The sequence below is a fragment of the Pelodiscus sinensis genome, chromosome 7 (assembly GCF_049634645.1).
Source record: "Pelodiscus sinensis isolate JC-2024 chromosome 7, ASM4963464v1, whole genome shotgun sequence".
NCBI lineage: Eukaryota > Metazoa > Chordata > Testudines > Trionychidae > Pelodiscus > Pelodiscus sinensis.
This window is the reverse complement of record NC_134717.1, coordinates 56067940-56092978: the sequence shown is the minus strand read 5'-3', so window position 1 is coordinate 56092978 and position 25039 is coordinate 56067940. Positions and strand designations below refer to the sequence as shown.

Genomic DNA, 25039 nt, shown 5'->3' with positions numbered 1-25039 from the left:
GTATAGACCATTTTGGTTAGCCTGTAGGCCAGCCAATTGAACCCCATTTTTCAACTCTCTCTCCCCCTTTCTGGCCTTCTTGATCCCTTCTGAGGTGAGAGCCCAGACTCTTTGCAGTAGTCAGTTCTCGTCCCCATGTCCACCTTCCCAGTAGTTTGTTTCTGAGTTGGGGAACTTTGCTCAGCTTCTCTACTGTGAGGTGGGAAAATGCATCTTCCTCTGGATTATTGGCTGCTGATTTCAATTTTCTAGTGATTTGAATGTGCCATTATTGTCTCAGATTCTCCACTGATATGGGGCCTGCCCTTCACTTCAGGCTTAGATAGCTAGATGTCATTCATACCTATGTCTCTTAGAGCAAAAAGGTCTCCCCCCTCAGGTAATGATGCAAAATGCCAAGGAAACTGGGGCACACAAAGGAAAACACAAAATTTTACACACACAAATTTACAGAAAATTCTCCCTTCGTCACCTCTATAACAACAAATATTAAAATAAGGGAGAGAAAGGCTGCCTATGTAACAATCATGTACAGGCAGTCCCCGGGTTAAATGGATCCGACTTACATCGGATCCCTACTTACAAACGGGGTGAGGCAACCCCGCACTAGCTGCTTCCCCCCAGCAGACCAGGGAGACGCGAAGCTAGCGCCCCCCCGCAGCAAACCAAGGAGACGCGGAGCAGCTTTTCTCAGCAGACACCTCAGCTTGAGAATAAAGGACTGAGGGAAGTGAGGTGTGGGAGAATAAAACTGAGCTCTGGAGAAATGTTTGGCTAGAGTATCCCCTACAATATGTACCAGTTCCGGCTTACATACAAATTCAACTTAAGAACAAACCTACAGTCCCTATCTTGTACGTAACCTGGGGACTGCCTGTATTATACTTTCATGTAGTTAAAAGCCGAATTCCAAACGTTCACTTGCTCTTCCCTCTGGAGCTGGCAGGCCTTGGGAATCTTCTGAGAACATTTTATTCTGCTTCTAAGGAGTAGGGAAGTGGCAATTCAACACAGTTTTTGTAGTCAAAACAGTTAATTTTTGTAATTCCCGAGTGTGGCCTCCATTTTAATGACATCACCATAGCTTATTTAAGTTCTATCACTGAAATGAAATATACACAAATAAGCTCTCTTAGACTGGTTCAGCTGTCACCACCATGCTGGGTAGTTACACAGATTTTACTATACAAAACTGGGTTTAGACCAGCCCTTACTGCATTGTAAAAACTCTCTGAAGAAGGCAGTGAAATCTATAGAGATAGGTATTGAAGAAGTTGTTAAGGCTGGATACCATAGGAAGTCCACATGAATGTTTACAGACATTAGAAGGTTCAAAGGTTCATAGGAAATAGCTCCAGAATGAAATACCAGCCACTCAAAAATTCTTGCACACTAATTCCCATTGAAGATAGATGAATCAGACAGTCAGGTTTCTCAGCAATGCCATTTTTTTTAAAAAAAAAGGGGGGAATGGTTTCAAAAAGTGAGAAACCTTCTGAAATTTTAGCTGCTATAACTCTAAAACATTTATCCAATTCACTTCAAATTTAGCATATTATTTCTATGAGAACTGAAGACCGTATATGGAAAATTACTCTCAGATTGGATTTGTTTTAAGGAATTTAGGGATGGATGTTAATCAGGTTTAGCTACATTGTTATCTAGGGAGTAAAAACCTTCAATCCATAATTATGGATGCACTGCTCATGACTGAATAGTTCAAGGCTGAATTTAGTTTTTGCATATTTGTGTTATATAAAACACACAAACTTATTTTATTTTTGTTAATTGCATCTAGAGTTGTTGTGCTAACTTTATTTGTGTAATTTCACTGGAATTCCAAGAATCTGGATTACTCCTGTATTATATGATTTTACTTTAGTCAGTTGCAGTTAGTGTAGACTGAGGTATAATACTCATGTTCTGTGACCTTTGCTGCTAGAAATTTAGATGATGGAGCTATTACTGTAGTTTGAATATCAAACAAGAAAATATATGAATTTTAATCATAGAATTTGTTCTACTATTCCATTACATTATTAAAGGCAGAAGTGTTGTATAGTAATTGAACTATATGACAAGTCTAGATGTCATCAAGATATTTCACTGTGTATTAAGAATTTCTAGAGATAGAATTTAGCAAATATATATTCTTCTTCGGGTAGCGTCCCCATAGTGCTCCACTTCACATTTCGGGCTCATCCCGGCACCGCAGGTCGGAGAATTGTCAGCTGTAGTTCAGCCAGACCATGCGTGCGCGGTAGCGTGTGCTGTTCGAGCTGCTTGTGAGCTTGCATGCGATCCGGCTCCTGCCAGTTCCTCCTAACCGTCCACAGTCACAGGCGGAGCGAACTCCCTCTCTTTCTGTCAGAGACAAAAATTGTTGCATTTTTCTTAGAGTGAGTTAGTTGCTGTTAATTGGTGTAGTAAGTTAGTTAGTTAGTTTTAATAGTTCATTAAAAAAAAGATTTTTTTTTCTCTGTCAGGATGCCAGGGTCTCCCAGCTTCAAGAAATGCTCACAATGTTGTGACGCAATGCCAGCGTCCGATGGGCACTCAATGTGCATAAAGTGCTTGGGTGAGGGTCTCATACCCCAAAAATGCCCGCACTGTATTAATCTCATGGCCCTGGCCAGATGTGACCACGAATTGTGGCTAAAAATGCTGCTGTTTAGTAATGCACTTCAACCCTCCAAGTCAGGGTCGCCCAGACCATCTACATCTGCTGCCCCAACCTTGTCAAAAATATTACCTCCTCACTCCTCTGAATCACATCGGAGTGTGGGAGATAGGCCAGGTACCTCCGGAACAGGGTTACCTCACTATGGGGAGCACCACAAGTCAAGCCACAGTCTATCGGAGCCAAGTCCTTCCCACCATAGGGAGGTAGCAGCGGCCGCATCTCTTAGACCAGAGTCGACCCTGGCAACAGCAAAGCACAAAACGGCTAAAAATGCACCTTTTGAGCTGATGAACGTGCAACCTCCGGTACTGAGTGCCCCGGCACTGAGTGCTCCAGTGCATACCGCTCAACCACTGAGCATGTCGGTACTGACTCCTTTAACTATGCCGGCACCCAGGGCACCGACTCTACAGACCGCGCTGGCAACATCTGCTCCGACCCCATCAGCGGTCTTGATTCCAACAGCGACGGCACCAGTCACAATCACCCCAGTTCCAGGGGAACGGACGACAGCACTCTCACCGGCACCGTCCCAAACGGGATCATCAACGCCGCTATCGGTGCCCAGCATAACAACGTCATCAAGCATAACGCATGACAATGTGGCTGAAATCCAGACGAGGAATAGATCACATTCTGAGGACAGTCAATCCTTTGGTAGAGCAAGATGCAGAACCAGGAGGATAAGAACACCATCCCCGAGCCCGGATCCAGCAGGATTCTCTCCCTAACCGCAGTCACCTGCGTCAGTATTTTCGGTACCACTGCGCAAAGAGGTCCACGCACCTCTTGTATCTCATCATGGGCGATCTCCACGGTTCTCTCCTTCACCTCAACGATACCATAGATATTCACGCTCACCATCATATAGGGGTCATAGGTCCCGTTCTCTCAGATCCCCTACAAGATCATATTCCAGATACCGGTATGATTATAGAAGACTGTACTCACCCACTTATTCCCCAGGACGGCATCATCATGACCGATATTATCAATGGCTCGAATATCGTCACCACCATCGATACTCCTCTGGGCATTCCTTGTCGAGGTCCCCACATTGCCATCATTCACAATCTCGTAGCGAATCTAGACGACCAACTCCATCTATCGTTCCTATTCAACCTCCTATGCCATCAGGCGACAACCAGAACCACAGGCTTCAGTACCAGAGCAATCCCAGCCTCGAGTCAAATCACCAATGGACCAATCATCATCCTCTCCGGACGATGCAGTGTTCCCTGGAGATTCTTCACCCACCAACGACATCTGTCAGTTCCACGACCTTTTTAGAAAGGTAGCACTTCCCCTCAATCCCTGTCCCTTTTCAGGGACCCATCTCACAACGCGCTTTTAATGCAAGAAGTCATCCGAGTCATTGAGATAGGAGCGGTGGAGAGAGTGCCCGATCAATTTCAGGGCAAAGGATTTTATTCCCGGTACTTTCTCACCAAGAAGAAATCAGGGAGATGGACGCCAATCCTGGATCTTTGAAATCTCAACAGATATCTAAAGAAACACAAATTCAAGATGGTAACCTTAGCCTCTATACTTCCGGTCCTGAACGCCGGAGATTGGTTCACGTCCCTTGATTTGCAGGACACCTATTTCCACGATACAATCCATCCAGCTCACAGGCGCTTCCTGAGATTTGTTATAGGCACACATACAAAGTCCTCCCATTCGGGCTATCAATGGCACGAAGAGTCTTCTCCAAGACACTATCAGTTGTCGCCACGTATCTGCATCGTCAAGGCATCATGATTTTTCCGTACTTGGATGACTATCTCGTCAAAGCATACTCATATAATCAAGCACTGAATGCTACAGAACTTTCAGACACACCCTTCAGGGACCTAGGCCTTGTACTGTATGCGCAAAAATCAGAATTCACTCCACCAAAATCCCTCATCTTCATTGGGGCACGATTAGATTCTACAATGGCCAAGGCCTATCTTCCTGTGAAAAGATACCAAAAAATACAAAGCCTCACACAGACGCTTACAGTCAGTCCCAAGGTGTCAATACTCACCTGTCTACAACTGCTGGGTCATATGGCCACCACAACGTACGTTGTCCAGCACACAAGATTACACCTCAGGTGTTTGCAACATTGGCTGGCGTCAGTATACCATCCAGGCAACCATGATGTGCACAGACTGGTACGGGTGCTGCTTACGGTAAAACAATCACTACGATGGTGGACCTCACCTGCCAACATGCTCTCTGGTGTTCCATTCCACCGTCTGCAACCAACCATTCAAGTCACCTTGGATGCATCTCTTCTGGGATGGGGAGCTCATTGCAACGCCGAATTCGCTCAAGGTCAGTGGAGCGCGCAAAAAGTGCTCCAACACACCAATTTCCTGGAGCTCAGGGCAGTATTCAATGTGTGCAAGACATTCCTGCCAATGATTCATGGCCAGACCATACAAATACTCACCGACAATACCACTGCGGTCTATTACATCAAGTGCCAGGGTGGAGCACGATCCAAATCCCTGTGCGCGGAAGCCATGAAATTATGGAATTGGTGCATAGCTCACAGAATTATCATTGTGGGCACATACCTCCCAGGCAGACACAGTACAGTTGCCGATGCACTGAGCAGATGTTTTTTCCCCCAACACGAATGGGAAATCAACCACAAGATAATTCTTTCAGCATTCCGCACGTGGGAGTACCCTATCATAGATCTTTTTGCGACACATCACGATACGAAATGCCCGGAATACTGTTCCAGATGCGGACTGGGACCGAAATCTTGCAGAGATGCTTTCCTGGTCAACTAGTCTCTCCATCTCCTCTATGCGTTCCCTCCGATTCTGCTTCTACCGAGGGTATTAGGAAAAAAAATAAACGACGGAGCTCCAATGATTCTTATAGCTCCGTTCTGGCCCAGACAGACGTGGCTTCCCCTACTTCTACAAATGTCTATCCAACCTCCTTACCAGCTGCCGAGGCAACATGATCTCCTCATGCAACCAGATTTCTCTATGCCACAACCCCAGATCGAGAGATTGCACCTTACAGCTTGGCTCCTAACTAATTCCACAGCATGGAAACCCTTTGCTCCCAAGAGGTGAAACATGTCCTTCTTTATAGCAGACGCAACTCCACACGCAAGGCTTACCTTTATAAATGGCGTCGTTTTCACTCCTGGTGCTTAGATGACCACTACAATATAATGTCTGTACTGTTCCACCGTATCCTTGACTACGTGCTCCATTTGCACAAGGCGGGTTTAGCTATATCCTCAGTTAAGGTGCACCTTTTGGCGATATCTGTATTTAAACAACCAATCGAAGGATCTTCGTTAATGGCTCACTCTATGACGAAACGCTTTCTCAAAGGTCTTACAAACCTTTATCCTCCACTTAGAAAGCCCTCTACTTTATGGGATCTAGAACTAGTCCTGGACCCCCTCACCTACCCTCCCTTCGAACCATCAGCCACCTGTGACATATCCATTCTTACCATGAAGCTGGCCTTCCTCTTTGCCATAATGTCAGCCCGAAGGGTGGGGGAGCTAGCGTCCCTCTCGGCCAACCCACCATATACTCTGTTTACGAATCAAGGAGTAATAACTTCGATCTCACCCTAATTTCTTACCAAAGGTAAACTCAGAATTTCACATCAACGAGCCTACAATACTACCTACATTCTATCCTAAACCGCATACCTCGACACATGAGGCCAGGTTGCATACACTGGACATGGGCACTGGCGTTCTACCTAGAAAGAACTCGTTCTTTCCATCAATTGCAAAGACTCCTACTGTGCTCTGATTTAAGGACCAAAGGTCAAGCGCTATCATCACAGCGCATTTCCAGATTGATAGTGAAATGTATCACAAAGTGCTATACTTTACGAAATAGGCCAATACCAACATCTCTCTCAGCTCACTCTACTAGTGAAGCACTCTTCTATGAAGCACAAATCTTGTGGGAAGGGTGTTGCTTTTCTTCCAGAAGCTGATCAAATTTAGAATCACAATCAAGGGCTGGAAGGGATTTCAGGGGGTCAGCTATACTATTCTCCTACACTGAGGCAGACCAAATACACCTAATCTGCTCCTGGTAGGTATTTCTTTAACCCTTTCTTAAAAACTTGAGAAACGAATGGCAATTTCACAGCCTTTCTAGGTAAGATGTTCCAGTGTTTTCATTATATAGTTAGTTTTTCCTACTATCTACCATAAATCTTCCTTGCTGCATACTAAACTGATTACTTGTCCAATCATTGGTGGACATGGAGAATATTTGATCACCATCCTATTTATAGCAAGCTTTCATATATTTGAATACTGTTATCTACCCTTCACCTATCTTCTCTGTTTTCTATATTAAGCATGCACAGTTCTTTTAACCTTTCCTCTTAGGTCATGTTTTTTAATCTTCTCATGTTTGTTGCTCACTTTTGGACTCTCTCCAATTTGTTCAAGTTTTTTTTAAAGCTCAGGGCCCAAAACTGGTCATAGTTCTCCCCTGTCTTGCATATAACATTTCTGTTAACACATCCAAGAGTGATATTTGTCTTTTTTAATGACACCTCACATTTTAGATTTGTTTAATTTTCAATCCATTATAATTCCAGCTCCTTCTCAGTAGTGCCATTGCCTAGTCAGTTATATCCCATTTTGCATCTCTGTGTTTAATTTTTTATTTTTAAGTGTAGTACTTTATTGAATTTAATCTTACTGATATCAAGCCCATTCTCCAATTTTCATAATCTGGAGATGGTAGCCTTCCTGAGGGTGTGTTCACATTAAAGGGAAAAGTCAGCTTAAAATACGTTGACTCCAGCTATGTAATGAATGTAGCTGGAGTTGCATATCTTAAATCACTGCCCACAGAGTGGGAGGTCGATGGGAGAAAATGCTCCCATCGGTTTTCCTTACTCCTCATGAGGAACGTTGAGGGGGACGCCCTCTCAGTTTGAATTAATGGGTCTTCACTGGACCCGCTTATTAGAAACCCCATGTGGCAGCATCACTCTTCCATGTAGCGTAGACATGGTCTGAGAATTTTATGAATCCATCTTTTCCTATTCTGATTTGCAGTTACCATTTGTCTTATGTGATTTTGTCACTGATATGTGCTTACCATATTTGTTTTTCATTACAATTGTTTGGTTGAATTGAGTCATTAGGATTGAAAGGGATGAGGATAACCTGTAACTTATAAAGCATTCTTAGTTTCTATCTGCTAATATGATTGGCATTTTATTCCTTTAGCTGAATGTAGTTATGAGACAGGTCTTAGCATGAGGAAAGTTTTCAATAACAAGAAGCAGACAGAAAATCTAAGCTGTCTTGGACACAAAACTGAATGCCAGTGATCTAGACTAGATCTGTTTTAGATCACTGTATTAAGTATGAATAACCCTATTTATGCAGAATGCAGAATTATTAGTTTAAAAATCCCTCAAGGGAATTTATCTTTCCTTTTTTCTTAGACATTTCTATAAAAATCACTTATTTCTGTCCAGAAATGTTGTAAGTTTAGGGGGAAACGTTTTTTTCCGGGAAAATCGTGTCCAGATTACTTTCACTTTCAAAAGATCCCCTTTTGAAAATGCAATCGGAAGAAAATATGCAAATTCCCATGGAATTTGTAAATTCCCGTGGACTATGCATATCCTCTTCTGAAAAAAATCCTTGTAGTTTAGACATAGCCTTATTTGATTGAGGAGTCTCTTAAAAACTAGTTAATCAAATAGATTGAACCTCTCTACTCTGGCGCTCTCGGGACCTTACTGTTGCCAAACCAGAGAATGTCCTGAGCCCAGGGAGGTCAGTATTGTCCAGCAGCATTATCAACACTTCCACTGTTTCCTGGGCTTTTAGAAGACATGTGGGGTAAATTAGAGTTAAATGATATCACAGAACACTGAAAGCCAGGAGTGGTGGCTGTAAACAAACTTTATGGGACCATGGAAAACTTGACCATACCCTTGATAAGTGGGTATCTGCCTAACTAAAATCATGCTGGACCATGGATGTTGCCTGACTAGAGAGGTTCAGTTTGTGGGCTGAAGTAAAAAGGAAACTCATTTGGCCTACTATTTGGCAGAAAAGGAATGTTGTCCCTTTAAGGGCTCTGTTCAGTGGCAGGGGAGGGACGAAAGGAGGGGAAGGCAGAGAGGACAAATGGAGAGTAGGGATGGATAGAAAAGACAGGAACACTTTGGAAGCAAGTTTTTGTACTATAGTAATTAAAATTAAAATGCTTATTAGATAAGGGTGGGCGTTTGAAGAATTTATTTTAAAATTATATATCTGAAGATTCAAGCATTTAAGACTAAAGCCAAACACTCAGATTGTGCATTTAAATATCTATGCTTGGATTTTTTTTAGAGATGTGATTTTTTTTAATAATCTTTAGCCACAAACTGAGCTATTTAAAACAAATTTTAAACTAAGGTCCTGTAGACAGTAATGCCACAACTGTTTTTGTCAATAAATAGGGTTGGCACATGCCTGTTAAATGGTTACTAGGGGGCTGTGCCCCCGTTCGCTGCGCTGCCCCCTGTCTTGGGGGGTAGGCAACCCCTGCTTTCCCCCCAGCCACCAGAGAGGGCTGGGCTATAGCCAAACCAGCCCTGACACCCTTTGTCCCTCTCCCTGCCTTGCCAGCCCAGTGCTCCTTCTCCCTCCCCCTGCTGCACCAGTCCTTTCCCCTTCCTCCTCTTGCACCCCCTCTGCCAGCCAAGGCCCCCTTCTCCCCAGAAGGCATAAGGATCTTGCACAAAAAGGGGTTTTTGTGCAAAAAGGAAACATCCACACTGCTTGTTTCTGCGCAAAAACCTCTTGTGCAAAAACGGACCGAAAGAGATTATGCAAATGAAGCATGAGAAAATGCTAATCTGCACATCATTTGCATTACCTCTTTCAGCAAAATTCAAAGTGCAATGCACAGCTGTTTTTGTCAATAAATAGGGTTGGCACATGCCTATTAAATGGTTTCTAGAGGGCTGTGCCCCCTCAGTGGGCCCTGGAAAAGGCCAGGCTGGGAGTGGGTGGGGCATGTTTCTCTGGAATGCAGAGTGATGTGATGACATCACTGTGTCATCCCACAGGAAAAACTTTTTTGTAGGTATATGTAATAAGATGATACCACTTAATAGCTCTTTCACAGGTTCAATGTTATGCTAATAGGTCTGGCAAGCCAGAAGACTTTTCACTTTTAAGTTAACAGGTCAACTTCATTCAGAAGAAGAGTCATCAGTCTGCAACAGCTTGCTGTGGGAGTCTTCAGGAACCATCAGACTAAAGATAGGATAGAGGTCCACAACCTTTTCAAACCAGAGAGCCAAACTACATAAAAATTCAGAACAAGTGGTCAACAAAGAGCCGTAAAAGAATGCCCATTTGCATGACTGAAAATATACGTAATATTATTGGTAATTGACATAACGATTAATAATAGCATACATGAAATGTTGTACTCACAGCCCTTATTTAATGAGACGTCTGCTGCTAATTATTTTCACACATTTCTTTGAAGTTTACATCATAATTGGTCAAATCCAGCTTCATGCATGCATTCAGGGTGTCTTTTGTTAATCTTATGGCAGAGGGTTGGGGCAGTGGGAGTGCAGAGATCTGGTTTGGGGTATATAAGGGGCTTAGGTCAAGGGGTTCAGGTGTATGATGGACTCTGGGGTAAGCAGGGGAATAGTGAGCTATAGGTTGCCAACCCCTGGGATAGGAGGAGGAGAGAGATTGAGCACTAAGACCCAGGCAAGGCATTACCTCCTCTTGCCTCTTATACCCACCGCCCATGCTGACCTTCTCTCAGCCTCTCCTAAACTTAGTCAAATTCTTCTATATTCTACTACAGCATATTTTTAAGCAAAGTTTTGTGACAAGAAATACTTTCTTGAAAATTATTTCTCAGTCACAAATTTGTATATAATTATATGTAATGCATCCTCAAAGCTCAGATCCCCTGAAAATAAAATATTGGCTACATTTCAATGTCAGATGAAACTTTTTAGGAGACAATAGCAAAGCCTTTAGTTCATAATAATGTGATATTCATGTAATAACATGAATAACAGCAAGGATGCTGGAATTCCTTTAAGAGAAAGTGATTAAGATAGTTTGGACTATGAGGATTAAGTGATAGCCCACTGAGATGCCAAATAGGTTTTACAGGCCAAGTGGCTAATGAATACTGAGACTGCTACTGAACAGTACATGAACAGAGGTTGCTGCTTTCCTCGGATAATGACCCTCTGATGGTGAATTCTGGCATGTGTATCCAGTCTAGGAAGTCACTACCCTCTATGGCATTGTGATTCTTTTGTAGTTCAGTAGAACCTTAGAGCTATAAAAACCTTAGTAATGGAAGGTTATTTGTAACTCTGAAATGTTATGGTTGCTCTTTCAAAAGTTTACAACTGAGTATTGACTTAAACATTTGAAACTTTACTGTGCAGAAGAAAAGTGTTGCTTTAAATCATCTTAATTTAAATTAAATAAAAACTGAAAGAGTTTTTGTATTGTCAAATCTTTTAAAAACGTTTCCTTTATTTTTAGTAGTTTGTTTAACATGGTACTGCACTGTATTTGCGTGTCCCCTCCCCCCCTTTTTTTTCTTTCTTTCTTTTTGGTCTCTGCTGCTGTCATTGCCTGATTACATATTTCCAGTTCCAAATGAGGTGTGGGGTTGACCAATCAGTTAGTAAATCTAGTGTTCTTAATTCTGAGGTTCTACTGTATCTGAGTCTCTTCAAGAACTGGTAATTAACAAAAACCTTCCTCCCTTCCCCCGTGTGATGGATTGTTGGATAGACATTTTTCTCTTTCAGTCTATTTCCTCAGGATATGCCCTTATGTGGCTGCCATTTCTCTGTCTACTCTTCATTTTCTCTTTGTCCTCTTCTTTTCTATTTATCTTCTGTTTTACCATCCCCAATTCCTCTTAGGAATATTTTCCTCCATTTTTATATTGATTTTATTTTTATTAATTATATCCAGTGGTTAGAATGAAGCAAGGATCACTAAGATTTTTCTCTATTTCTGCAACTTCCTTCCTGTACACCCACATACTCCTGGACTGGTGTATGGGCGGGGGCAGGGGAGAGAGATAAACAGATAGACAGACACCTGCAGGAGCCAGTGTTTTATATCCAGAAGAAAAGTGAACCCTCCCTTTAGCAAGGATAGAAAAAGAACAGCCCTTCCCAGAGCCTGCAAGATACAAGAGGAGTCTGTCCTCTTAATCAGCAGTGTTCAAACAAAAAGACCCAACCACCACAGGTCAACCTGATGTAATGTGGGAAGACACACACAAGATCCTTGGTAGTGGAGAAAGGACTCTGCAATGACATTGGGTGCTAACTGGGGCAGGAAGGAGAACAAGGAAAGAGGATAATAGAGAATTGGGGGTGGGGGTGGGGAGAGAGCTAGCAGAGCTGGGAATGAGAAAAAGGGGGAGTTCTTCAGTGCTAGCTGGGAAGGTAAATGAAATAGGGAGGTATTGCACACCATTTTCCTCCGTGAACAGAATGCAGAATGAATTGCCTTCTGTGTTTGCCTCAGTTACCCACTCAACTGACCACAGTACTGGTCTGACCAACAGTTACCTGACCCTCAGAATCATCTGGTAAGATAAACTGCTACGCAGATGAATAAACAAGTATAATTAATTCTGGTAAACATAACTGGAAAAGCCCTAATTAAGCAAGCTGGTTAAAGATAAAAATGTCAGGTTGTTGGAGAGAAAGCAGATGGGGAGAACAGCCGAATGAGTGGGAGGACTAGTGGGAAAAATGGGGTTCAAATTTAGCTTTTGGCCTGGTCCTTCTGATTCCAGACAGTGGTCTATAAAACTAGAGCATTTATGAAGTGGTTGGATATTTTAAAACCTTTCTGGGCATGTAATAAACATGTAGTTATGGTCTGGAAAAACACAAACACCATTTTCCCATTCATTACAGACCAACAGAGAGAGCTTTTTTTGTTTTGATTTATTTAAATGTAGGACATGTTTCATATGAAACAATTGAAGCTTGCACACTTGGCTGGAGGGATAAATAATGAAACTTTAACACCATGGTGTCCAACCAGTTCTGAAGCAGTAGCCACTATAGTGAACTAGCCACACTCAACCAGCCAAACAGGCTAGTGTGTTGGACACCCCCGCTTTAACACCTTTATGTGCAAGCAAGTCAACTTTGTATCTCTATATAGTCCTGTTTCTTTCCCTCTAAACTAGGCCCCCTGTATTCTAGCATTAGATTTTCTTCAAATCATACTGATAGTTCCTCTAGTGACTTCTGATTAGTATATATTATCATTGAAGGTGGGATCAAAAATCTTACTCTGTGTAATGCAGGCATATTGACTGGAATCAGTGTATTAACCACAAAGTACTAATAGGAAAAGAGCACTGGTTGTCCGAATAACACCCTTCAGACAAACTTTATCATTTCTGAAATGTCACACAAGTGTTTAATCTGCAGCTCTATAACTTACTCCTTCAAATCAGAAAGTACAGGAATGTTGTGTTTGTGTGTTGTACAATATTATGTTGAATGTCAATACATTTTAATACTGGAATATTTGCTATAACAAAGGGAGTTGATACATCCTACTAGAATCAACCACATACTGTCAAACAGAAACACAATAAAGGTTGTCATAAACCTATTCACATTGTATTTCTATATACTGACATGATTTACTGAACAAATTAGTTGTCTAAATTTTCTGGTGGTGTCAAATGCTGTTGTCAAATGTTTAAGATAAAGATACTGAAATAAATATCACACAGTACAGTGTGTCCACTAGATCAGTTCAGTCATCTATACATATTGGTAAGCTATGACTTAAAAACTCAACTGGATTCTGAACCAGATGGCATACATCTCTGTAAAAGTACATTAATCCTTAGTTTATCTTTCTGAATAGGATTGTGAAAGGGTTAGGAAATCTGGACTGGTGCACTGCATTTAAACCGTGTTTTGCTGCGAGCACAGCAATGTTCATTTCGTGACGCAGACCCAGACAAAGGCTGAGTGTAGCAAGGAAGCAGACAGCATGATGACGCCTCCTCCAGTCAGTGCCCCTGCCTGGCTCCAGGATTTGTAAACAGAAACATCCTAGGCTCCAAAAAGGGAGACAATGGCTCTCCTGATCTGCATGCAGGAAGTGCCTGCTTGCACGAGCCCAGCTATTGCACATAAGCACATATAACTCAATGGGGTTTGGCTGAACCTTCTTACTATGAAAATTATTGTAGAGAGGAGGGAATGTGGGTTTTCCAAGATAGGAGAACATGACAGTTTTATAGACAGTTTTCCTAAGTTTTGTAATAGCAAAAAAGATGTTTTGAAAAAGAAAAGTAATATTAAAATCACAGAGTGCTTTCTATTTAAAGACCTGATTTCTAGACTGTTCACTCCTGTGTAAATATACATTTGCAGATGATACAAAGTTGGGATGTATTGCCATTACAGAGGAAGACCGGAATATAATCCAAGAAGATTTCTATGACATTGAAAACTGGAGTTGTAAAAATGAATGAAGTTTAATAATGCAAAGTGAAAGCTCAAAGACTTCAAGGCTGACAATAATTTTTGCTATAAGCTGGATACATATAAATTGGAAATGACAGAAGAGGATAAAAATTTGGGTGTAATTGGTTGATCGCAGCATGGCAATGATTCTCCACAGTGATGTGGCCATGAAATAGGCTTATACTGTCCTAGGATGCATCGGACAAGATATTTCCAGTAGAGATAGGAAATCACTATACAAAGCTCTGATGAAATCTCATCTGGAATACTCTGTACAAATCTAGTCTCCCATGTTTAAGAAAGATGAATTCAAACTGGAACAGGTGCAGAGAAGGGCTACAAGGATGATCAGAGGTATGGAAAACCTACCTTACGAGAGGAGAGTCAAAGAGCCTAACCCAGGAGCAGACAAGATGCAGCCTGCAGGCCAGATCTGGACTGCCAAGCCACCGGATCTGGCCTGTGGGCCACCCCACCAAGACCCTCAGGCACAGAATACCCTAACACCCCTCTAAGTAGCTGGCTGCTCTCTCTGGCACTCTGGGTACTGGAGGAAAGGAGGAGGCTTTGTGCACTGCCGCCTCCTCCCCCAGCACAATTTCTCAGTTCCTATTGGCCTGAAAACAGCCAGTAGGAGCTGAGAGATTGTATTGGGGACAGGAGCAGCATGCAAAGCCCCCTCCCTCCCAACGTGCCCAGAGCAGAAAGCCACAGGGAACATAACATAAGAATGTCCATACTGGATCAGCCCAAAGGTCCATCTAGCCCAGTAGCCTGTCTGCCAACAGTGGCTAATGCCAGATGCCCCAGAGGGAGTGAACAGAACAGGGAATCATCAAGCAATCCTCCTATCATCACCCATTCCCAGTCTCTGACAGAGGCTAGGGACACCATTCCTACCCATTCTGACTAATAGCCATTGATGGACCTCTAACCTCCATCAATTTATCTAGTTCTTTCTTGAACCCTGTTAAAGTCCTGGTCTTCACAATCTCCTCTGGCAAGGAGTTGCACAGGTTGACTGTGCACTGTGTGAAGAACAACTTCTTTTTGTTTGTTTTAAACCTGTTAATTTAATTTGGTGACCCCTAGTTTTCATGTTATGGGAACAAGTAAATAACTTTTCCTTATTCACTTTTTCCACACCAGACATGATTTTATAGACCGCTATCGTATCTCCTCTTAGTCTCCTGTTTTCTAAGACGGAAAGTTCCAGTCTTTTTAATCTCTTTTCATATGGGAGCCATTCCAAACCCCTAATCATTTTTGTTGCCCTTTTCTGAACCTTTTCAAATGCTGATATATCTTTTTTGAGATGAGGCAACCACATCTGTACACAGTATTCCAGATGTGGGCACATGATGGTTTTATATAGAGGCTAAGGATGGTAAGTATCGGGCAATTGACTAATTGAATAGTCGCTAGGGCACTTCCACCTTTGAAGGTGAAAGTGCTGAAGCTCGGGACAGCTGGGGACTCCTCAGGCTCCGTGGGGTGCTGCTGCTTTGATGGGTGACATTCTGTGACCTGCGACATGCACAAGTTCAGACTAGATGATCATGATAGTCTCTTCTGGCCTTAACATATAGGAGTCTGTGTAAATATTTTTCCTAGCAGTTTTTCTGCAGTTTCTAGTGTTCTCTGATCTTTGAGAGATATCCAAGAATGTTGCTTGTGAAATAATGAATTATTGAGATTCAGATTACAGATTACTGAAGATCCATTCATTTCAGGGTAAAATGTGCTAAACCTTGATCTTCCATTCCTTGTGCACCGTACAATGAGCAGGAAACTGAATTGAAACTGATGGTGTTTTTACTTCCAACGCCTTGACTCCATGGCTCCAAATGCCTCTCTGGAAAGAAATAGCACATTACAAGTCTCTTTCATCCAACGGTGATTAGTGTTTGAAAGAGTTTTCAGTTACTTTTAACCTAAAGATTAAGGAAATGGCCTCTTTATGTCTTACCATTAGAGCAGTTTTTGATACTTTTTATGAAGGATATTTTATATAAAGTAAATTCCATCACAGTAGCATAAATACTGGAAATGTATTATGCAAGACAACTCCTCTATCTTTCCACAGTGCTTTCTGAGAAATACTGCTCTGGGAGTCAGGACAGATGGCAATTTTGAATAGAAACAGATTGATTTCTTTGAAACAAATTTTCAGAATTTTCTTTTTGTGGACAGTTTTTGAAATCTCTACCTTCTCATTCTGAATTACAACCAATCTTTTTTCACAATGTCATAATTGGCCACAAGATGGAAATTCTAAGATTCAATCTGCTTTATTACAATGTAACATACAGGATATAATAAAAAATGTATGGTTATCAGGGCTGCCCAGTGAGTATGGTCAGGAACAGGAAGTTTGCCCCAAGTTGCCATTTGAGTGGACCTCCAAACCTGAATGGCACTGCGACCCTATGCTCCAGATAGTGATGCCTAGAGCGGGAAGCTACATGGGACACAAGCAATGTTCCCTCTAATCTTTTCCATCCATATGCAGATTTTTACATGCATGTGCAGAATACATTTTTATGCACACTGAGGTATGTGTGAATGTGCACCATCAATAGAAACACCAAACCTAGCTGTGGGCACTCTGCTAATCAGCTAGGAGTCATTTGAACTTCTCCTGAGTGGTCACACAAGCTCACAGCTCATAGGGAACACTGGACAGGAGCCTCCAGGTTCTTCCTCCAACACTCCCTTTGCTCCCACCTGGTATTCCCTCAGTAGCGTTTTTTTTTTTTTTTTTTTAAAGAAGGGAGGCTTTTGGATTTTGCTCTGGGCAGCCTGTAAGTTCTAGGTGACCCTCACTGATATTTTGTAGATAAGACTTGTAAGTTTCTTGCTCACTAAGTTGGTGGTAAAGCAATTTTGGTCTACTCCTCACTTGATTGTTACACATAAGGCTAATGTTGTGGGATGCATTAACAGGAGCATCTTATATGAGAGACAAGATGAATTTATTCCGCTGCACTTGTCACTGGAGAGGACTTAGCTGGAGTATGTATTAGGTTTGGGATCCACACTTCAAGAAAGATGTGGACAAATTGAAGAGGTTAAAGTTAAGAAAACCTGATCTGTGATGCATGTTCAGTCTTGAGAAAAGAAGATTGAGGGGGCACCTAACAACTGTCTTTACTCATGTTAAGGACAGTCTATGAAGAGGACATTGATAAGTTGAGCTCTTTGTCCACCGAAGATAGAACTAGAAGTAATGCTTACTCTGTAGCAAGGAAGATTTTGGTCAAATATTGGTGGGCGATCACTCATTGCTGAGTATGATAATCTTCCATGGAACTTATGGACCCTCAGGTGGCTGATAACGCCAGTCCTTGAACCACACGTTCTGTTAAAGTACGTCTACACTGCATAGCTATTTTGGGATACTGTAAGTATCTTTAAATAGCTACTCTGCATCTACACAAGCCACCCGCTATTTCAAAATATTTTTCATTTTGCACAGTATAGATGTGCCAAATTTCAAAATAAGCAAATTGCATCTCTTATTTTGAGTTTCGGGTGCTATGTAGATGCACCCTTACAGTGAAGACAGATGTTTCCAGACACAGCAGAAAGCTGTTGACCATGACTAGAAGCTGGTCTCTCCTTCCTCATGCACCTCTTCTCTTCAGCATGTCTGTGGGCAAATTCAAAATGCAGGGAGCCATTGCATAGGACTCGTCTCCATTTTAAGTGATCCAGGGTGAGGGTCTCCTAAGTGTCAACATCAGTGTTGCACTTCAAGTTTTCCTTTAGCAAGTCTTTATAATGCTTCCGTTGTCTTCCCATGTTCCAATGTCCTTCTGTCAGCTGAGAAAATAGGACCTGTTTTGGGAGACGATGGTTTGGCATCCAAACTACATGACCAGCAAAGTTGCTGACAGATGATCGTTGTTTCAATACTGGTGGTCTTTGCCTCTTCCAGAACGCTGATGTTAATGCACCTGTCTTCCCATTTGATCTTCAAGATGTTGTGAAGGCAGCATTGGTGATACCTCTCAAGGACTTTCAAGTGATGTCTATAGGTTGTCCAGGTTTCAGACCCATAAAATAGTGTTAGAAGAGTGATGGCTTGATAGACAAGAAGTTTGGTGTCTGTTCAAATGTCATGATCTTCAAAAACCCTGTGCTGTAAATAAGCAAAAGCTGCACTGGCGCAGCTCAAATTGTGTTCGATTTCTGTGTCAGTTCCTGCCTTGAATGAAAGATAACTTTCAAGGTACAGAAAATGATCGACGTTCTCCAGTGCCTCTCCATTGATTTTAATAGATGGGGTATGTGGTATTTCATTTGGAGAGGGCTGATGTAGCACTTTGGTTTTCTTGATGTTGAGGGCGAGACCAAGACATGCATAAGCATCAGCAAACACATTCAAGATAGCCTGAAGATCTTTCTCAGAGTGGGCAAAAACTGTATTTTCATCTGCATACTGAAGTTCCACAATAGATGTGGTGGAAATCTTACTCTTAGCTTTTAGCCTGCTAAGCCTAAACAGCTTTCATTCTGTAGATGATTTCAATGCCAGCTGGGAGCTTCCCAGCAATTAGATCAAAATGACTGCAATTAAGATAGAACTAGAAGTAATGCTTAATCTCTAGCACGGAAGATTTAGATTAAATATTAGGGGAACAAAACCACTCTTTGTAACTGTAAGGATAGTTAAACTGTAAAATAGCTTACCAAGGGATATTGGGGAATCCACATCACCAAATGATTTTAAGAACAGTTATACAAACATCTGTCAAGAATGGTGTAATTGGTCCTGCCTTCGTGCATGGGAGTGGGCTAGTTGAGCCGTCGAGGTCCCTTCAAGCCCTGCATTTCTGTGATTCTATAATGCTTGTTTGTTTGTTTAACTTTAATGTGATTTTCTTAGGGGCGAAAAGGATCAAAATAGCTTCAAATATTTTAAAGTACAAATAATAAATGTTTGAATTGCCATTTTTAGTGAGGCGGCTGATAGTGGGAATTAGAGCTTACAGACTATTTTGTGATAAACCAATCAGCGTGAGATTAAAATTTAGAATGATATCTGAAATACTTGAGCTCTTAGAAACAGTTGGTAATATTATGTATCTGTTTAGAGGACTAGAAACCCAGCACTGTGTCATAAGAACCCTTCTGGGCCACTGTGACAGGAAATAATTTTAGAAGCAGCTATATTTATTTATACTTGCAATGTCCTTTTTGCCTACTTGTGAAAGGTACACCCGGCAGCATCCCAGCTGCTCTGCTCCGCCGTTTCCCCAAGTCCGCCACTTGTCAGTTTCAGCAGCGACAGCGGCGGACTTGGGGAAGCGGTGGAGCAGAGCAGCTGGGGTGCTGCCGGGTTGGTCCCGCAGCGCTGCCCCTCACCCCTCTGCTCGGCAATAACTACTGCAGTCTGGGGGATGGGGAAGCCCGCTCCCCTCCCAGAAACTCTCGGTGGTGGCGCTGGGCTTCCCCCGCCTTCCTGCAAAACGGTGGAGGGTTCGCCCCTCACTGCGCTGTTCCCCGCCCACCCCCCGGACGCAGTGTGGGTCCCAGCAGACCAGTCCACAGCCCCCTGCCGGAGTACCTCCCAATACTCTGGCATATCCGATAATCCGGCACCACCTAGGTCTCAAAGGTGCCGGATTATTGGAAATCTACTGTATTTTGAAGAATCTGGCCTTAGGCTGGCACTGTTAAGAATTCAGAAGTAAATACAATAACATTAAGATGCATGACTGTCATTTTGTTGTATGTCCAGCACAATAGTCCTAGTCCATGACAAGGGCTTCTTGGTACTATAGTAAAACAAATAAATGTTAAAATGAATATCAGTATAATATCCTTTGTGTTATTTACTTTGTCTTGATTAAGCAAAAACTTACATGCTTGTTTAACTTTCTATATTGTGAGTAAATGTTGGATAATTCCGTGGACTTACTGTACAGAGTTACTGTATGCTTACTGTATAGTGTCATGGCCTTCTTACATTTGTTTCATGTTTGGTGTTAACAGCTCATTGAGCTGTACACCTCTTCCTGAACAATTGTCAGGTGTCTAAAGAAATAGGAGAGAACTCTATCCTGTTTGTATATTTTGTCTTACTATAATAGTTCACATTTTACTGTTTTTCTTACATATTTAACATTTGGAAACTTAATTAGTATTTTAAATGAGAGCTTACATTTGGGGTATAATTATATGACAAGAAGTTAATTTCACCTAATATGGAAGACAAAAAAAAATCACTGACTACAGTGTTTAAGACTGCATATACAACCTTATGTAAACTCCTGCCCCCTTGTGTTTATTCATTGCAGTGCAGTCTTTATTTAAATAATTGCATTTTAAAGTGTTTCTCTACAACCTAAAGTGCCAGAAAAACATAATCAGTTAATCATTTATTGTATACAGTACACAATAGACCATACATGCATAAGAGCAACTGAGCTTTAATGGGCAGCATAGAAGACTAGTGGAAAGTTGTTAAATGTATGCATTACCACACAGCTTTTAATTATTGGATCATGTATTACTACTAAAATATACTGGTATGATAACATTCAAATCTGCACAACTCTTCTATATTGTCTACTTGTTTACACACACACACACACACACACACACACACACACACACACACACACACCCTATATTAAATGAATGTTAAGATTGCAAAGTCAAGCGCTCAGAATAAGGAAATGCCACTTTTAAGGTGGCCTATTTAGCCTCTTTCTGTGTATGCATTAATAGTCTATTTTTCAGTATGCAAACTATTTTTTCAGTATGCAAACCTTATCTTGTTCAATATATAGCATGGATGATGCTCACTAAATGAGCAGCTTTTTAGTGTTCCATTTTATTTTATTGCTCCATTGTTATTCGGCATAAATCCTTGGGCCTTGGATACTATTCACATCCAGCTCTAAAAAAATAATTTTTCACTTCCTCATGAGAAACATTACAAAAAAACCCCAAAACTTAACACTATAACATCTGTTTCACAAACATTAATGAATTTGCCTTTACACAGTACCTCTATGAAGCAACATATTATTCCTGTTTATATAGAGAGAGCTGAGGTACAGAGAAATTAGTGTCAAAAGTGTACTCTAATTTTAGTTGAGATTCCTGTAGGCCTGATTTTTCATTTTATTTTTTTTAGAGCACAGCCTTCATAGGCTTCACTTGCAATTGGGATTGATCTGGACTTCTGCATATCAAACTCCAGATAGGCACCTAGAAAATGAGGAACACACAGTGGCCATCTGTGAAAGTTTGGTTTAAGTGACTTGCCTAGCATCAGACATGGATTCTGCGAGGGGCAAAAATAGAATCCAGTTCTTCACAGCAGTGTTCAAGTACCATAACTATGAAATCATCCATTCTTTTCCTGTAATGCCCTGCCTAAGGCTTTCTCTACACTTGCCCTTGCTTGACAAAACATTGGTCATGCATGGGTGCTTGTACACCACACTCCCCCTTCCGTTCCCCCTGGTGAATGACAAAGTTTAGCCACAGCAGTACACATGTGATTGCTGTTTTTTTGGCAGGACCTGGCAAAGTGAAATCTGCTCGTTGCGGGCAGAAATATCTTGTCGGCAAAATTGCTGACACACAGAATTCACACACTGATTTTTAGCGACAGTGCTGGGTTGACACCCCTTGTCACTAAAAGCTGCGTAATATAGACATAGCCTCACTATTCACATACTAACAAATGAAGCAAGGACGTTGCAGACAACTGTCTCCTTTCTTGCACAAATCTTTATCATTCCTTCCTCACCACCCACCTGTTTAACTGGGACAGGTCTCCCCAGTTCATTGTCTTTTCTGCCAGACATTCTTGTTGCCTTCATAGTTGGTGGGGGGGAAGAGAGAGAGGTGATCTCATGGTTACACTAGCCCTTATTTTATACTTTTGTGCTTGGAAAAATACTGGCTCAAACATGGACTAATGTCCTGGATGCCTTGCTGAGTTATGGTAGCTCAAGCAACTGTCTCTTATTGAATTGTAAATCTTTTATTTACAGTTCCCCTGATGGTTAATGGCTGGTGATGGTCTCTTAACATCCATCTGGGTATTGGTCATTTCTTCTGTTGCCACTGGAGAGTTAGCAGTGGGTGTGTCCCAGACTCTAATATATTTAAACAAAAATCATATAGTAAAATCTCCTCACTCCATGTAAGATGATTATGTGCATATTGACAGAACAATGTGTTTCAGAGATTTGACTTAAACGTCTCAGAGGGTAGCCATCCACAAAAACAATGAGGAGCCCTGTAACATCTTAAAAACTAGCAGATTTATTTGGGCATAAGCTTTCATGGGTAAAACCACTTCATCAGATGTGTTAAAGTGGATTTTACCTAAGAAAGCTTATGCCCAAATAAATCTGCTAGTCTTTAAGGTGCCACAGGACTCTTCATTGTTTTCACTTAGAAGGCATTGTATGTGGAAATATTATAACCGCGTATAAGTATTGAGTATCAGGTTTACAGGGAGCTGTCTTGAGGTACAGTGCTCTTCAGTCTCCAAAAGTTTCCATTCCCATGTCCACTGAACACTCGCAATTTTCATAGTTTTGCTGCTTGCAAGGAAACAGTAGCCCTTTGCTTCCACTCATATCAGTGCTCTGCTTAATATATATCACTTATATATTTATAGTGAAATCAAATGTATTTACCAAAACATAGTGATTCAGGTAGTAGAAAACAGAAGTATTGGAAGTTATGTATAAAATAACATTTTAACATTCATTCTAGAGCCTAGACTTAATTAACAAAATACTGTCATATCTAACCAAATATTGCTCACCCAAAATATTTGCAGTTCCTTACATAGTTAGCTATGGCCCTCCTTTCATGAGACAAGCACGCTTGTCAGTTTGCCGTATGTGTGAGGGATCTGGTATGTCTTCTTGAACTCCAACATATAGCATCCAGATCTTTTTGTCTTTATTCATAAACTGGACACTGCCAGAATTCTTTTCTCGTAAATTTTGGCAATCTTTCAATCAGCACCTGGTTTAGCATGCAAATATCCGTACTGTTGTAAAGCATATGGTACATGGATGGCCAGACTACCACTCATTGAAAGAAACATTTCTAAGTTATGTCACAACTTAGATCCACATCTAAATTATTGATGAAAATATTGAATAGAATTAGTCCCAAAATTAATCCCTATGGGTATGTCTACACTACCCCCCTAGTTCGAACTAGGGGGGGTAATGTAGTCATACGGAGTTGCCTCGTGGAACGAGGTGTACAGCTAGTTCGGATTAGGAAGCCTAATCCGAACTAGCTAGTTCGTGCCGCGTGTAGCCACGCGGCACGCAGTCCAAACTAGCCGGCATTTAAAAATGGCGCCAGCCGGCTTCATGCAAATGAAGCCCGGGAAATTCAAATCCCAGGCTTCATTTGCAACTCTGTATGACTACATTACCCCCCCCTAGGTACTTCGAACTAGGGGGGTAGTGTAGACATACCCTATGAAACACCACTTGTTATGCCCCTCCAGCATGACTGTGAACTATTGATAACTTCTCTCTGGGAATGTTTATCCAAACACTTATGCACCCACCTTATAGTAGCCCCATCTAGGTTTTTATTTCTGTAGTTTATTAATGAGAAGGTCATGCAGGACGGTATGAAATGCTTTACTGAATTCTAGGTATACCACATCTACTGCTTCCCCCTTATCCACAAGGCTTGTTATCCCATCAAAGAAATCTATGAGGTTGGTTTGACGTTATTTGTTCTTTACAAATCTATGCTGACTTTTACTTATCTTATTATTTTCTAGATGTTTGTAAATGAATTCCTTAATCATTTGCACAATTATCACATAATCGAAAGACTCTTCTAGAAAAAGTCGGGAACATTACAATGTGCTAGCATTTTTTAGTAATATAATGAACTTGTTTCAGCTTCTGTAATTCATAACACTGCTAAAATACAAATTGAAGGGTTGGGCCAGTCAATCTTGTGTAGTTGTTTTGAATGTTGCCATATGGAAGACAGTGATTCCGTTTTGGTGTCATTCTCCATATCAGCAAGAAAAGACCTAAGATGTTGCAGAGGTATTAGCTATTCAGTTGTTATCAGCTCCTTAAATTTTAAAGATAAAAATAAATTAGGGACATACTGGGTGCATCTACACAGCACCCGAAACTCGAAATAAGATACGCAATTTGCATTATGTAAATTGCATAGTTTATTTTGAGTCTATTTCAAAATAGGCTATTTAGAAATTTGGCGCTGACTACACAGCACCAAATTTCAAAATAACGCACTGTTACGAGCCATCCCTTAACCTTCATGCAACAAGGTTTACAGGAATGGCGAAATAGTGCAACCATTATTTCAAAAACTATTTTGAAATAATGGGCATGTTTCTAAGTCTCAGAGTAGCTATTTTGGGATACCTCAGTATCCCGAAATATCACCGCTGTGTAGACGTACCCATAGGCTGCATCTAGACTGGCAAGTTTTTCCTCAAAAGCAGCTGCTTTTGTGGAAAAACTTGCCAGCTGTCTACACTGGCCGCTTGAAATTCCGCAAGAACACTGACGATCTCATGTAAGATTGTCAATGTTCTTGCGGAAATGCTATGCTGCTCCCATTCGGGCAAAAGCCCTTTCCCAGAAATGTTTTTGCTCAAAAGGGCCAGTGTAAACAGCTGAAAACTGTTTTGTGCAAAAAAGCCCCGATGGTGAAAATGGCGATCGGGGCTTTCTTGTGCAAAACTGCATCTAGATTGTCACGGACGCTTTTCCGCAAAAAGTGCTTTTGCGGAAAAGCGTCCGTACCAATCTAGACGCTCTTTTCTGCAAATGCTTT

At 41.5% G+C, this 25039-nt stretch overlaps 1 protein-coding gene across 2 annotated transcripts in view; it reads left to right on the top strand.

Annotated features, from left to right (window-relative positions):
• The window catches only part of BMPR2 (bone morphogenetic protein receptor type 2), a 202231-nt gene that overhangs the window by 135588 nt on the left and 41604 nt on the right, over window positions 1–25039 (top strand). The window lies entirely within an intron of this gene.